The following is a 14,240-nucleotide window of genomic DNA, read 5'->3' as shown; positions in this document are numbered from 1 at the left end:
CCCACCAAAGATCACCAGGCCCAGATGGCTCTTCCTGTTCCTGCCGAGCGTACCACTGGTTGGTTAGGAGGAGCCATGGGGCGGGAGGATGTGAAATGCAATGACATCACTGGCTGGCTCGGTGGAACTCTGGCAGAAGAAATACGACCCATGCTGCTACTTAGAGCTTCAGCACCAATTGTGGACGGTGTTATTTTTATGCGGCCATCTAGTGTGCCAACAGTGAGCTTTAATAAATAGCAGCTGAGCTAAATGTGTCCACAAGCTTTTGTGTCTGTGTATGATCATGTGCGTATACTGCAGCATGACTTTAGTGACCTCACATTAAAAAAGACCCAGCATTATGTAAGGGCATAATGCTGGGAGAACTGGATAGCCAAGCCCTTCAGTCGTTAGACTAGGCTACTTTCAGTCAAACCTATCACAACAGCACTGATTAAGGCTGATGACCTGCAGGGCTGGGATAGGAATTCACAGCTGAATGCATACCCACTAGTGGTATTCATTGTGAAAGGCAGCTTTGAGTCCCCACATCCATATTCAGTAGAGCTGCTTTAGAAATAGCAGCAGCAGCGCCGCATTGAAAAGCAAATACGGAGACGTACTTATGTTGACTTAAATTAACTGATAAGGTCAACACCCACTTGTTGACCTGCAACCTTGGAGTGAGCAAAGACAAAAGGACAATGGAAAAAAAACTATTTTAAAATGCACGACTAATTTTGATTGCAAAATGATTTGCAGTACTTTTGTTATTTTAGACGTTTCATATCAAATTCAATTAAATTCAAAAATATTTTTTAACCCCTGAAGGGATCTGGAAATCACAGAAGTCCGAGCTGTGATAACAACTCAACAAATAAATACAAATAAAACTAATATTTTAGATCAGAAGCCACAAAAGTGGCATCACTGTAAAATCATTGAGAAATATAATTTGTTATCTTTTTCCAACTTTACAAAATCCTCTTTTTTCAAAGTTGTTTTTAAGTGTGTCAGCGGACTGGCCCCACAAGCAATGTCACAGATCTTTATCAAAGCAGACAACTGTGGGACAATGACAAGGAGCATGAGCAACCAAAATTGTAAAATTAGAAGATGCAGGACAACATTTGGTCAGTCATCCCTTTCAGTGCTGGGTACAAACCTATGGAATTCTTTACCACCAGATAGGGCTGGGCGATTTTGGACAAAAATAAAATCCCGATTTTTTTCTCTGAAAACCCGATTTTCGATTTTTTTGGTAAAACTACAAAAGACAATGGAATAAATTGTTTCAAATATTTTATCTTTATTTTTGAAGAAAAATAGCAAACAAATTTACCTATTGGGAATGAAGTGCAATTGAAAGACACTGTAAATCCTCATTGAGTTTAGTAGTGACAACATTTACAATTTTCTTGACCAAACAAAGATGACTAGACGAGCTCTGTCTGTAATGCAGCCAGCTGCAAAAAAGGAAAATCGATTTTCCGATTTTCCTTTTTTTAACATCGATTGTGATTAATAAATCCGATTTAGATTTAAAATCGATTAATCGCACAGCCCTACCACCAGAAATAAAATCCCAAACAGAATTAAGGATGTTTAGTGCCAAAGCTAAACATTGGCTTAAGCAGCAGCAGAAATGCGAACATTAACTTCTCTCAAGTCACTGTCAGTAAAGTATTTTACTAATGTTTAATGTGCAATTTTTAATCAAAATTTTGGAGCTGTGTTTATTTGTTTATGATATCTGTTCACTGCATTATCCACTGTATTTGTATTATTGTATTTTGTATTCAGTATCTTTTATCCTTCTTTTGCCTGACCAGGGACAAAGACTGCAAATTAGCTGAAGCTAGACGTCTTGTATGCATCACATTTTTCATTTTTTGTGACAATGTTGTATGTATCGTCCCTGTTAAATAAACATTAAAATAAAAAAAATAACAGCAACTGTGTGAGAGGAGTAGGAGAGAGGAGAACTAGTTCTGCAGCCTCCTGCTATGGGGGGAAATGACTGCCGAGGAGGAGGATGAGACAATAAAAGACTGGACAGGTGCAGCATATGACAACAGTGCATGCTGCTCCGTGTTGTCGGAGTCTCTTAGCAGTGAGAGTGTACACTCTGATCCGCTGGCAAGTTTCTGGGACACTATCTCAGGGCAATTGTAATCTGGCTGAGCGAGTGCACGGCAGAAGGCCGGCAGTCGTATAGGTTAGGTGGATGGGGGAGGTGGATTTATGTTCAACCCATCCTTCAAGGACTAATGGCTTCGAAGAGGAGGAACTCCCATACAGATAATGTTACAGAGAGCAGGGACACGGCATTGAAGCTTGCCAGCAGACTGCGTCTCACACCGACAACTAGCTCTGTATTCACTCCTAATGTATATATGCGTGTCTGGAAAAGGGAAGACAAAGAAAAACTGATTCACACAATCAATGACAAAGAACCTGATCACCATTCTTCGGTCATTGCTCCTACATTCCTCCATATGATGTTAACATCTAATGATGCGGTTCCCAAATGGGTTTGACTCACGCTAAATGTGAAGACTCCTCACAAAGTCAAAAATATTCCTTTATGGATACAAATAAAAAACTGTTTGACCACACTTCCGCTTCAACAAGCAGAAACCAATCAGGATTTTTTTTAAAACATTGTCTTTGACTTGTGTAAAACAAGTCCAGAGTTTTCCATCGTTTCTCTTTATGGAAGCCGCAAACGCTGTCATTGGAGCCAACCGGTCCAACGCTGCAGCGATTATTAGGAACCAGTAGCAATCTGTTGCATACTCGCTCTCTGTCACACTCGCTTTCCCCTCACACCCACATGCACTTACTTGCTTGCACACACTCACAGACATGCTGTACTGACTCACAGCTAAACTCACGGAAAAACAAGGGGGTCAGATGACTCTAGTTAGGCCCTTGAGCAGAACATAAGTGCTCCTTTTCTCTCAATACAACAAAGCAGGTTTTTACCAAATTCTCCAAAGAGATCCTACATGAACTTGGAAGAAAAATCAGAGGAAGTTATTTGTGCCTTGTTGTGATTGAGAGCTGGACTGATGCTGCGTCTTGATCTAAAAGTTAGCCCTCCCCAAATTGGGACTATAAACTGAAAAAGAGGTTCTGACTGACAGCAGGGGGATGCACTTTGTTTTTAACAGTTTTTCCCTCCATCGTTGATCCAGATAACTATTACTGAGACAGAACAATAACTACTCTTCCAAATGGTTTTAATCAAGCTGGTGTATAATATTTATCAAACTGTGAGATTACAGAAATTAAAATGAAACGACACAAACTTTGAAGTGGTTAATGAACATCAGCCTTATATACACGCTTGTTCATTTAAGGCCCCGTTTACACAGAGCAAAAACGGTGGCGTTTTCATGCGTTTTGGCCGTTCGTTTACACGAAAACGGAGCTCAAAGTCACCAAAAATGATCATTTCTGAAAACTCCGGCCAAAGTGGAGATTTTCAAAAACTCTGTTTTCACGTTTGCTTGTAAACGGAGGGAAACGGAGATTTAGGATTCAGAACGTCACATTATGCCACAGAAACGTCACCAGTGTGCGACCTGTGTTTACAATTTGTTTGGCAACCGTCAATATTTTCTTGTATTTTACCTGTTTTATATTCTAACGTCACACTTAAAAGTAACTCCACTTCTCTGTCACTCCAAACGAAAGACTCTCGTTCCGTCTTGGAAGTAACTGCAGTCAAGGCTGATTTATGGTTCCACGTTACACCAACGCAGAGCCTACGGCGTAGGGTACGCGGCGACGCGCACCGTACGTAGGCTACGCCGTCGATTTAACGGGGAACCATATTATTCAGGCTTCACACGTGTCATTTGTTGACGTTTTTTTCCAGGACTCTGATTGGCTAGCATGACTTTACGCTTCTCGTTACACTGCCCCCTGCAGGTTTGGCTGCTCATAGCACCTTAACAGCATATTTATGCGGGTTCGTGTAAACGAAGAGATTTTGAAAACGATCTCATGTAAACAATATAATTTTTCAAAACGTAAAGGGGGAAATATCCGTTTTTGTAAATACCCGGCTATGTGTAAACGGGGCCTAAGACAATCTCTGCTCCCATACATATCTGAAATGTCATGATCTGACGATGGAAAGGTCTAGTAATTCTCTCTCACAGCAAAGCAGCTGATCAGTGTTCAGATCTGGTACTAATAAGCTTTTTGGGTGATCAGATCTCGAGGGGAGAGTAATGCGAACACAGTCAGATGGCACCAAGATTCAAATCCTATAGCTCAGGCCACAGTTGGAGCTGGTCTTAAAGATTTGTGGCCACATTTTTACAAAAGTGCAAACATAAATGTGCACTGGGTCACATTGAAAGACCACATAACAGGATATGACCCCAACAGCAGAATTGTGATGCACACAACTTCTTGCTTTGATTTCCCTTAATAATATATTCTTTGGAAAGCAGCATTCAATCTAAAAGGACATATCATTTAAAGAAAAATAGCTGGTCTTTCTTGTTGGTTTTGCAGTAGGAACAGTGCCAGAATTCTGGATACTTCTTTTCTGCCCTTACAATGGACTTTGAACCTACAGATCTGAGCTGATCCTGGAAAACGATGTTTTAATGCAATACAGCAGAGCTTAGTGGCGAGTGTTGGAGTGAGGGTGTTTGTTAAGTATAAGGCAGTAAGGTGGCAGTTTATTTAAAGTTCATGCCTTTGGCCTGTTTGTCAGAGACACATTTAGAATGAAAACTGCAGATTCAGTGTTTAAAAGCTTCACTTTGTGTGCCATTAGTCAGCAGAAGGTGCAGCGACAGTGAACTCTGCAATGTTACGTTTTAAATTCAGCAATAAAATGTAACTGAGACAAAACAGAAACGTATTAATCGTCGAGTTAAAATACATTTGTGATCTTACAAAAGCATCAACAGACCAACTAACGTCCTATTTTCCATTCAGCTGACTGTGGGTAGATGTTTATTTGCATATAAAGCAGGTCACTACTGAGAAACACACACAAGTGGATCCGTGCGGATACACTTTGACGCCAGATTTGAACAGACTTACCGAGATGGGTACACCAGTAATCAGATCACCCAGGACACATGATAATACCAGGTTTGAAAAGCCTCCATGACTTGTCTGTGTTAAGATGCACATGTCTGAACTTGTCCTGCTCTCCCCTTAAGCTGTAAAACTGTTAGACTCTGCAGACCCAAAGATGTTAACCGGGTTGCTCTGTGCCTAACGTGACCTCCCAGACCATAATAAAAACCTCCTCTCAGCACTGCAGTCCCTCTATCCGAGAGCAGGGAGAGGAGTGAGACAGAAGAAAGGAGGCATCTGGCCTAAAAGCAATCTGGTATCTTTAACAGAGGAAGGGTACAGTATGTTCAAAACAACAATGGGACCACAGGGACTGCCAGTCAAACAGGGAGCAGCTACTGCTGGCTGTGGCTTTCAAAATTAGAACATGATAGTGAGCGAGACAGCCTGACATGATAATAATCAATGAAGGGTAAAGAACAGAGGCATGGTTGTGATGTGTCTTAGGCCAATTTTTCCTCTTATCTTTTAGCTCATGCAAGTCAAGCGTGCACCCAGACTATTTATGAATCAACACGCTAAATGTTCAACATGCTTCAAGAAGCTAAACATTTTGTCTGTCTCTGAGGTGAATTCCTTGCAGATATGTTTGTTTGTGTACAAATGTATCAACTGTCACAACCTTCCAATTGGTTTTAAGTGTTTTTTTTCTTTGAATTCCGATATTCATTCATATCCCACTCGGCAAGCCAAGAACCTGCACATACCCTATAGTCGTACTTCTCTTACGCAGTTCTCAATAAGACATCGAGGGTCCATTCTTTGGAATGCTACTGATCCTTGGCTAAAAACATCACCATCTCTGCTAGCTTTCAAAACAAACTACAAAAAATGCTTTTGCAGTAGAATAATGTAAGGTCACTCAATCATATTAAGTTCAATAAGAGGTTATTATTATATGTATTGTAATAATCTGTACTGTGTGAATGTACTGGTATATTTGCATCTAAACATGTGAATCTACAACTGGTATTTTGATGTGTGTTCTTTTGGGAGAAGTTCTCGATAAGCCTTCTGGCTTCCAACTTCTCCTGCACAATATTAACATGTATGTATCTTTTTGTTTTTAACTTGTATGTGCGAATAAATAAAACAATAAAACAATAACATCTGTGTTGTGTCTTGCAGTTCACAGTTGAGACATCATGTTATGCTTCATTATTAGGCTTTAGGTGAACCACACTCTGTCTGTCAATCATTTACCCTTTACACCAGCCAGTCCCTTCCCACTGTTTGGCTGGGTCAGTGCTTCTATATTAAGGATCCCACACATAAGCCAAGGAAAGGGGAGGGTTAAAATCCCGTATCCACACGGGTCACATGATCACCGTGTGTTTGAGGAGTCTTATTATCAGCATTTTTCTCTGTTCACAAAAGACTCCCAGATCAGTCAGCAAACCTGACTGCAGTTTCAAAACATATGTAAACACAAGAGATGAATGCTGATCGACTGCAACTAATCTGATCATGACTGCACACAGTGGTCTTTCACTGCTTCCAAGTATGGTGCTCTTTCTGGTGCTGACTGAATCAAGTCACAGCCCTTGATAACAACCAATCATGCACTGTTGGTCACATAATATATATCACTTAGCTTATACCACAATGGAGGTTATGTGACACCTATTGTTATTTGTGACAGAGCAGAGATTTGGGGACTAAGACACCACTAGAAAATGAATGCAACAGTAAAAGCAGCATAATTACTCTTAAAACAAAACAATATAGTTTTCTCTGTCCCTGTTTTGCCTCCTGCTGCAGATACAGCAAGCAGTAAACAGGTTGCAGAGCATAAGGCAGGAGGCTTTTTTCAACAACAGGGTGGGTGTCAAGAACATTTTGCAGCAGCCCTGTGCAAGAGACTGTCAAAACATAAACCAACGGAGGAGAAGGCATCAGTGTTTGTGTGTTGTCTCTGTTAAGGAAACCCACGACAATTACAACAAGGTAACACTCAAAACTAGAGCAGAAAAACGTGCGTTGCATATGCACGCCCTCGTTTACTTGGGTCAGGCTTTGTTAATTCACATAACCAGGGACCAGCCTGACCAGCTGTTACATAATTCACTGCCCTCATTCTTCTCTCAGGGGGGAGAATGGCTCCAGTCAGTCATCCATCTAAAGCCGGATGTGTCCAGTCCAGTCCACCTCAGAGATGCTGTGTGCCCCCAGGTTGCCCAACATACGTATGTATGTATGTATGTATGTATGTATGTATGTATGTATGTATGTATGTATGTATGTATGTATGTATGCATGTATGTATGTATGTATGTATGTATGTAAGTATGCGTGTGTGTGTGTGTGTGTGTGTGTGTGTATGTATGTATGTGTGTAGGTATGTGTATGTACTATTGCATACAAATACTGTATACCTTATGATCCTGGTCCTGCTCAAGGTTTCTTCCCTCCTAAAAGGGGAGTTTTTCTTGCCACTGTTTGGCTTAAGGTTTTTCTCCCACTAGGGGAGTTTTTACCTGCCATTGTTTATGTAATAACTGCTCGGGGGTTTATGTTCATGTTCTGGGTCTCTGGAAAGGGTCTACAGACAACTTTTGTTGTATTAGACGCTATATAAATAAAATTGATTGAAAAAATTGAATTGAACTGTATGGAATGATATTTATTAATGACATTGCACTAGTTTATAAAAAGCTAACATTTTTATGTGAAAAAGGTAGGTGTCATAAGCTTAGGCTTCAGTCTACACCTTTTGGTCCTTGGTTTTTAGCTAAAATTGTAAATATACCAAAGATTGTATATATTTTTTTGTATAACACCGACGAATTACACCTGTACTTTGGGTTTGTGGGAACTGAAAGTAGGAATGGGCGATATTTTACCGTTCACGATATACCGTCAAAAAAATTCCCCACGGTAAGAATTTGTCATCTCGCGGTAAAAACGATAAATTCCCATTGATGACGTTTTTGTGTGAAGCCTGAATTATGGTTCTGCGTTAAATCGACGCAGAGCCTACAGCGTAGCGGCGACGTTCAACGTACGGTGAGCGCAAAGGATGGCTTTTATTTATTTGTCCTGTTTCTTTATTTCTCAGGTTGTATTTTTTTTTCTACTTTGTGATTTTATAAGCTAAGAAAACTTGAAGGACAATGGTACTTTTGCTGTTTGCACTGTTATCCGCCGGTTTAAGCCATACAGTTTGAATAAATGTTGAATCTGTTCTTACATTTCAAACTTGTTTCATTTGAGTCATTACAGTTTTGCAGTACAGATGTACTAATTGAATTGTTTTTTATTAATTCACTTTACTTGGTGTAGTTTAGTAGCATTTATTATTCTTTTAGAGCAGTGTTTTGGGGGCTCCAAAGACTGAATGTTGAGATAGATTTATAGTTAAAAAGGTGGAGTTGAATTGGTATTTTTTCTATCGTCATTTTTATCGTTATCGGGATAAATGCCAGAAATTATCGTGATAAATTTTTTAGTCCATACCGCCCATCCCTATTAATGACATTGCACTAGTTTATAAAAGCTAACATTTTTCTGTGAAAAAGGTAGGTGTCATAAGCTTAGGCTTCCGTCTACACCTTTTGGTCCTTGGTTTTTAGCTAAAATTGTAAATATACCAAACATTATATATATTTTTTTGTATAATACCGACGAATTACACCTGTACTTTAGGTTTGTGGGAACTGAAAGGACCAATAAACTAAACCTGGATTTTTTTTGTGAAAAGGGTAGGTGTCATAAGCTTAGGCTTCAGTCTACACCTTTTGGTCCTTGGTTTTTAGCTAAAATTGTATATATATATATATATATATATATATATATATATATATATATATATATACCAAAATATATATATACCAAAAATTATATATTGTTTTTGTATAACACCAACGAATTGCACCTGTATTTTGGGTTTGTGGCAACTGAAAGGACCAATAAACAAAACTAAACTAAAAAAACAAACCAACCTACCTCGTTCAGACTTCATGTTGTCCAGTGTCATCGGGCTGGCTTAGGGGGGGTCTCCTGCTCTCCTGCTGGGTCTCCTGCTCCTCTCAGTCGTGACAAGCACCCCGGTGTCTGGACCCCCTTTGTGGCCGAGACCCTGCTGTATTAGCTAAGCAATAAAATCAGCTGTGAGGCTGGTGTGGCCCCCCCCAACCCCCCCTATCCAACAACAAAGCGCTGCTTTGTTAGCGCCCTCCTGTACGCGTCCATGGAGTCGGGCACAAAGACAGCTGACGGCCCGAGCTCGGGCTTGACAACCCGCTAACCCGCTCCACCCGTGGGTCTAACTAACTACAGAGCTGGCTCTGGCCGCCCTGGCAGCTCCACTCAAACCCCCCTGCCTGGCTCATGCTGACGCCGGGATTCATGCCGGGGACCCCGCTGCTGTCTCAACGTGACTAGGGCTACTGCTAAAAAAAAAAAAAAGAAAAAGCTCGACCAACTAACCTTAGAAGAAAAAACTAAAGAAAACTTTCCAAAACATACAAAACGAAGCTTGTATAGTAGTTAACGACGGCGGAAATGCACGTCTCCCCTTCCCCTCCGCGGGGAGAAGTAGCTGTTTTTTAGGGGGCGACAAACTAGCAGATTGCTGAAACTAAGAGCAGATACTGATGTTTTTGGAGAAATGCGGATTAGGAACAGTGAGTCCCCTCTGGTCGTGATGCTACAGCCTCTCTTCTCCTCCTCACTTCCCTCCCTGACGCTTGTCAAAACAGATCAGCGCAGCTCCAGTCACGTGTCCCAACAACAGCCCGACACGTCACTTCCTGGCCCGGACCCGCTGCCATGGCAACCGCCAACTTAACTTACAAGTGGTACCTTTTTAGATAAAAAAATGCAATAATACATTCTTGACAGAGGTGTCAAAAGTATTCACATTCATTACTCAGGTAGAAGTATAGATACTAGAGTTTAAAAATACTCCTGTAGAAGTTGAAGTATCAACTCAAGTTTTTTACTCAAGTAAAAGTATAAAAGTAACTACTTAAAGTATAAAAGTAAAAGTAATGTAAGGGGGGAAAAGGCCATTAAGGACAAAAGCCATTGAAAATGAATGCAAATATATTAAAGAACCATATATGTGTACTATTGAGCATTAACATGTGTTTCAGAGAGCAGAAGATATGATGACTAGTTGCCTATAAGTATTGTAATGGTGCAAAAAGTCAAACTTCAGAGGCATGTTATCATTTATCCTAACCTTTATTGGAATGTACATCCAAGTCTAGTTGCAGGAATCTGAGGGAACGGATGTAAGAACAAAACTGGACAAGAACATCCTTCATTGTGCCACAACCACAACCACAACCAAATTCACAATTTAACTGGATCGTTTTTTTTTTTAAAGGCCGAAATGAAATAGAGTAACGGGGCTGTTTTTAAAATGTAAGGAGTAAAAAGTACAGATAATTGCGTGAAAATGTAAGGAGTAAAAGTAAAAAGTCATCTGAAAAATAATTACTCCAGTGAAGTATAGATAACCAAAATTTCTACTTAAATAAGGTAACAAAGTATTTGTACTTCGTTACTGATTACACCTCTGATTCTTGAGAACCAATATTACTTTGGTGTGTTTCTCTTCACCTTTGAAGAGGAAACATATGTTTCAACATTATACTATTAGTTTTTTAATTAAGATGAGAACCAGTTAACTCTCCTTTCCTCTTCCACTGAAGGCTAAAGAAGTTCATTTTAAAATAATGAATGAGGTCTATCCATGTAATGATTTTTTACATAAAAGGTTTAATTTAGTTTTGAATATTTGTACTTTTTGTAACGCAGACATCGAAACCTTAGAGCATCTTTTTTTTCTCTTGTAGCCTAACTAGGACCTTTTGGGATGCTTTCCAATACTGGATAACCTATAATGATCAAACCATTCCCATTCTTACATTTTAAAGCAATACATTTGGTTTACAAATGGAGGACAAAAAATAGACTTTGGAATCAATAATTTAATTATATTGGCTAAATATTTTATTCATAAATGTTGCTTTTTGAAAATTAATACAATCTTTATTGCATATCTAAACGAAATAATTCAGTACAAAAAATATTTAAAATCTTGCATAATTCAAAAAGCCCAGCATCTTCATAAGTATCTTTGTACCCTAATTCCTGACTGGTCACTTGCGTTTTTTTTATTGTATTTTTTATTTTATTGTTTATTCCTTTTCTTTTCTTTTTCGCTCTGTATCTTCTTTGTTTTGTTTTACTCATTGGTTGCTCAGTGTTCTTTGATGCAAATGTTCTTCTGGTATGTATAATGTGCCTTGTTTTTTTGTAAAATCAATAAAGAGGTTGGGAAAGTTAAAAAAAAACTTACAAGCTGTACCAAAACTCCCGAGAAGCAGCCATGTGTGTGATAAACATACTTGTCAAGTATCACGCTGGCAGTTCTCGCGAGGTTAGTGGCGACAACGTGAACAAAGTCGGAATAACAAATCAGAGATTTATGGATGTAACAAGAGTGAAGGCATTTCTGCCTCCAAAAAGCAAAGACTTCGTGTAAATATCTCTAAAAATGGGAAACAGAATTTACTTTCCTAAAGAGGAGCAGGATGGGGCTCAGTTACCCATTCTGAAAGATGTTTAACTACGATTTCAGTGTCTCTTTTAGTGTTCTAGTGTCTCTCACGGGCGAAGGACGGATATCAGTCAGTGAGCCACATGAGTGAAAATGACAAATTAAAAGAAAATGTAAATGTTTCACTTAAAGACAATCAATGAGTATATAAAATTAAAATATTTAAAATAAATAAATGTGCTTTAATTCACTTTTTGTGTTTTTATTTAGGCTCTATTATAGGAATACATACATAGGAATGTCCACAGCATTTCAGTGTCAACAAAGGTATACTCTGTATATAATCTATACAGATTCTGAGCACATAATTTTAGTCTGTAAGTGGTTGACAGGTAGTTATTTTACATTTCTCGTAAATCTGTCTTATAATGTAAAATACTGGACCTCGGTTGTCCCGTATTTTTAAATCCAAAACTTGACAGGTATGGATAAATGAATTAAAAACGAGTTTTAAAATGAACACGGGCCCTGTGGTTGCTTGTTTACAGGCATGTAATGTTACCAGCAACAAACGTGTAAGGACAGAAGTTGACAGACAGGAGAAGGGCAGAGAAGAGAAGGGTTATTACTCTCTGACAGCTGATTGGTGAGTCAAATTCCCATGCGCGTTCACGTGCCCACGTGACGGTTCGCCGTGAACATTTTGTTCTGGTTTCTTTGGATTAAGGATCCAATAACGGCATGTATGTGAAATAGAGTCACGCTGAAACCGTGGCCAGGGGCTGAGAGACTCACATGCAGAAAATATGTCCAGTATTTTAATAGAGATGCTGTCACATGTTAGGATTTTATGAAACTGTTAAAACTAAGTATGAGGGTTTTTTTTCTATAAGATTGTACACTGATGGTTGCTCTCAGGGCAGAACCACCCAGACCCGGATTAACTCAGTCTGGTTCCCCAGGGTGACCCCACTTGAAGTGCCCCCCTCCTCCCACATTTTACGGTTAAAAAAAGGGAAATTTACTATGGTTATAAAGACCCAGAGGTGTCAAAAGTATTCACATTCATTACTCAGGTAGAAGTATAGATACTAGAGTTTAAAAATACTCCTGTAGAAGTTGAAGTATCAACTAGTAAAGTAAAAGTATAAAAGTCCTGGTTTCAAAACTACTTAAAGTATAAAAGTAAAAGTAATGTAAGGGGGAAAAGGCCATTAAGGACAAAAGCCATTGAAAATGAATGCATCTTAGTATAATGCAAATATATTAAAGAACCATATATGTGTACTATTGAGCATTAACATGTGTTTCAGAGAGCAGCAGGTATGATGACTAGTTGCCTATAAGTATTGTAATGGTGCAAAAAGTCAAACTTCAGAGGCATGTTATCATTTATCCTAACCTTTATTGGAATGTACATCCAAGTTTAGTTGCAGGAATCTGAGGGAACGGATGTAAGAACAAAACTGGACAAGAACATCTGAAACAACCACAACCAAATTCACTCTATCCGGATGGAGCAATTTAACTGGATAGTTTTTTTTAAAGGCCGAAATGAAATAGAGTAACGAGGCTGTTTTTAAAATGTAAGGAGTAAAAAGTACAGATAATTGCGTGAAAATGTAAGGAGTAAAAGTAAAAAGTCGTCTGAAAAATAATTACTCCAGTGAAGTATAGATAACCAAAATTTCTACTTAAGTAAGGTAACGAAGTATTTGTACTTCGTTACTTGACACCTCTGTAAAGACCATAGATTTACATGAACGTATTGCTGAAGCACATGCTCAACACTACTACTACAAATAGATGTAAGACAAGCAACCAATACCACAGATAGACACGAGTCTACAAACGCCAAACTACACTGATGCTCCAATCAGAATGCAACTCACATGCCAATGTAACACCACATGTTAACTATCATCATTTCCATCATATATGGCCTGTCTGAGGACTACATGCAAAACTATTACAGCATATGGCTAAACAATCAAACAGGCTTACTGAATGAATGAGCTGATGTGAAGAGAGGGAACAGCACATTAATAAAATAGCAATGTGTAAGCTGTTAGATTTAAGGTTGTTAAGTTGTTAAGGCACTCACTGAAACGCAATTCTTTTTATTTTATTATTATTATTTTCATTTTTATGATATCATTGGTTACTGCTGTACCTGTTTGCTCCTCTTCCAGCAAATATATATAGAAAATAACAAAATATGACATATATGGTCCAGTTAGTCATTTGATTTGGTGGCCCCTCATTGGCTGGTTCCCCGTTGGCGCTCGCCCGGTTCAGTATATGGATAATCCGGCCTAGCAATAACCGCATGTAAATAGAGTCACGCTGAAACTGTGGCCAGGGGCTGAGAGACTCACATGCAGAGAAGAAGTCCAGTATTTTGATAGAGATGCTGTCACATGTTAGGATTTTATGAAATTATTAAAAGTATGAGGTTTTTTTCTATAAGATTGTACACTGATGGTTGCTCTCAGTGCAGAACCACCTCTTGTTTTTATGATTAGACTGATTAGCTGAGTTCTTCTTTAGGTGAAGACGGTGAAGAGGAACGGATGTTTTAAGATTGATGCGTCCCATCCTGTTTTTCTCCGAGTTTTGGTTGTCGTAGATCTTT

General features: G+C 39.0%; 1 protein-coding gene across 1 annotated transcript in view; it reads right to left on the bottom strand.

Annotated features, from left to right (window-relative positions):
- atosa (atos homolog A) overlaps positions 1–9,771 on the bottom strand; it is a 46,947-nt gene extending 37,176 nt beyond the window's left edge. The window contains exon 1 of the mRNA XM_061746352.1: positions 9,040–9,771. The gene's annotated coding sequence lies outside the window, so the exon portion shown is untranslated. The remainder of the gene's footprint in view (positions 1–9,039) is intronic.
- Between the last annotated feature and the right edge of the window lie 4,469 nt (positions 9,772–14,240).

Source organism: Cololabis saira, chromosome 2, assembly GCF_033807715.1.
Source record: "Cololabis saira isolate AMF1-May2022 chromosome 2, fColSai1.1, whole genome shotgun sequence".
NCBI lineage: Eukaryota > Metazoa > Chordata > Actinopteri > Beloniformes > Belonidae > Cololabis > Cololabis saira.
The sequence above is the reverse complement of the archived record's forward strand: the minus strand, read 5'-3'. Positions and strand labels throughout refer to the sequence as shown.